This window comes from Sapajus apella, unplaced genomic scaffold (genome assembly GCF_009761245.1).
Source record: "Sapajus apella isolate SASKATOON/1434 unplaced genomic scaffold, GSC_monkey_1.0 scaffold86, whole genome shotgun sequence".
Taxonomy (NCBI): domain Eukaryota; kingdom Metazoa; phylum Chordata; class Mammalia; order Primates; family Cebidae; genus Sapajus; species Sapajus apella.
This window is the reverse complement of record NW_022437026.1, coordinates 422,825-425,137: the sequence shown is the minus strand read 5'-3', so window position 1 is coordinate 425,137 and position 2,313 is coordinate 422,825. Positions and strand designations below refer to the sequence as shown.

At 40.4% G+C, this 2,313-nt stretch overlaps 1 pseudogene across 1 annotated transcript; it reads right to left on the bottom strand.

Annotated features, from left to right (window-relative positions):
• Positions 1–1,548: 1,548 nt before the first annotated feature.
• Positions 1,549–2,056, bottom strand: LOC116534147 (annotated as a pseudogene). The gene has a single exon (XR_004261603.1). The product of XR_004261603.1 is annotated as a 40S ribosomal protein S24 pseudogene (transcript).
• Between the last annotated feature and the right edge of the window lie 257 nt (positions 2,057–2,313).

Genomic DNA, 2,313 nt, shown 5'->3' with positions numbered 1-2,313 from the left:
CTTGAACTTAATAGGACCCTAAAGTAATGTATGATGGCTTCTGTGAGTGCTAGGCATTATAACCTGTGAGTGCTACTATGTGCTAGGCATTTTAGTTTATGTTATCTGATAGTGTTCTCAAGATCACTTTAAATAGTTATTATGAAAACAAGTATACAGTCGAACAAACGTTCTCCGAGAGTTAGGTAAATCCTCAGATTCCATATTTAGTAAATGCTGGTTAAACACCGGTTAGCCTGACAACAAAAGCTGTAATGATTCCCTTATACCACGCTCCTTCACAAACGTGTCAGTGTGAGCTCGTAGTGTCTCCCTTTCATTTTGTCCAGTACTAGCCTTGACTCCAGCTTCTGAGCTTTCACTTACCTTTGAGAGTATGGAGGATGTCATTTGTGAATGCACCTATGTATTTTTTTTTTTTAACTCTCCTGACCACCGTTGTCCCCAATTGTAAATAGATCTTGAGAAGTAGGCCAGTGAAAAATTTTGCTGTATATTTGTGTGATTTTGGTTTTTGGTACATTTGGTTGTGTCTGGTATACCTCTGTCATAAACCTAGAAAAATGTCAGTTAGAAATGGTCTCTCTGTCCTGAGCTTAGAGCAAGAGTTCTCAAAGTGCAATCCCAGGTTAGCAGCACTGTATCGTCTGGGAATTTGTGAGATGCAGATGTTTTGACTGTTTACCCCAGGCCTAATGAGTCAAAAATTTGAAGGGGAAGAAGGTGGCTGGCAGACAGCAATTCAGGTTTTAACAAGGCCTTTAGGCAATTCTAGAGGGTACTATAGTTTGGGAACCACTGATCTAGGGCATAAGCAGCATGTAATTTAGCTTTTGATAACAGTTTACACTTATAATGCATTGGTGACTTTTACCTTTCTCTTTTGCTAAGAATAATAATAAATGTTGGTTGTAAACAACTTCAGAATGTCATTTAAAAAATTCACTCACCTGCTTCTAATCAGGACATTAAATATTCTTGCTAGATATACTTTATTATTATTTATTTTCCCTAGGACAAGGTCTTGCTCTGTCATCCAGGCTGTAGTGCAGTGGTACAATCATGGCTTACTATAGCCTCAGCCTTCTGGGCTCAAGCAATCTTTTGATCTCAGCCTCCAAAAATGCTGGGATTACAGGCATGAGCCACTGTGCCTGGCCCTGCTTTATTATTTAAGGACTGTTCTCCAGGAAAAAAAAAAAAAAATACTCATTGCAAATGGTAACCTATTTCAGCGACACCATCTTGGGTTGCACTGTGTCTCCTAGGCTGGAATGCAGCGCCATGATCATAGCTCGCTGCAGCCTTGAACTCTTGGGCTCAGACAGATCCTTTCACCTCAGCCTCCCAAGTAGTTAGGGTTACAGGCATGTGCCATTGCCTGGCTAGTTTTTAATTTTTTTGTAGAGACAGGGTCTCACTATGCTGCCCAGGCTGGTCTCCAACGGGTCTCCTGGATTCGTAGTGATCCTCCTGCCCCGGCCTCAGAAAGTGTTGGGGTTACAAGCGTGAGCCACTGCACCCAGCAAGGTACATTTTTTTTTTTTTCACATGAAAGTTTTTAGTTTATTAAGCTTCTCGTGAAAAATCCACAACGGCCATAGACAACATCATTGCAGCACCTTTACTCCTTCGGCTGTGATCCAATCTCCAGCTCACTTTTTGCCAGCGCCAACATTGGCCTTTGCAGTCCCCCTGACTTTCTTCATTCTGTTCTTGCGTTCCTTTCGTTGCTTTCTTGAGGTCTTTTTCTTCTCATACAGGCCATGTCTTGCAAGTCTGTGTTTGGGTTCATTTTTCTTTGCATATTCCAGGGAATCATAAATCATGCCAAAGCCAGTTGTCTTGCCACCACCAAAATGAGTTCTGAATCCAAATACAAAGATGACATCCGGTGTGGTCTTGTACATTTTGGCTAGTTTTTCCCGAATTTCTGTCTTAGGCACTGTTGCCTTCCCGGGGTGAAGGACATCAATGACCATTTGTTTCCTCTGAAGTAGTCGGTTGGTCATGAACTTTCTAGTGCGGATAGTTACTGTGTCGTTCATGATGGCGGCCTCGGTACATTTTTAAAAAAACAATATATTCTAAAAATAGACTGAGGTATAAATGTAAATATGAATTCAGAATATTATAATTTTGGCCCATCTTCAAATATTCTGAAAAACTGTTAAAATCTGTATCCAAAAGTATGGTTTTTTTGAGTGTTATTACCATAGATACAGGGGGAAAATCTGAACATGCCAAATGGTTGAGAATTTCTTCTGGGAAATAAATTGTTTCTTTTTAACCTCTCAAAAAGACATGTAGCCA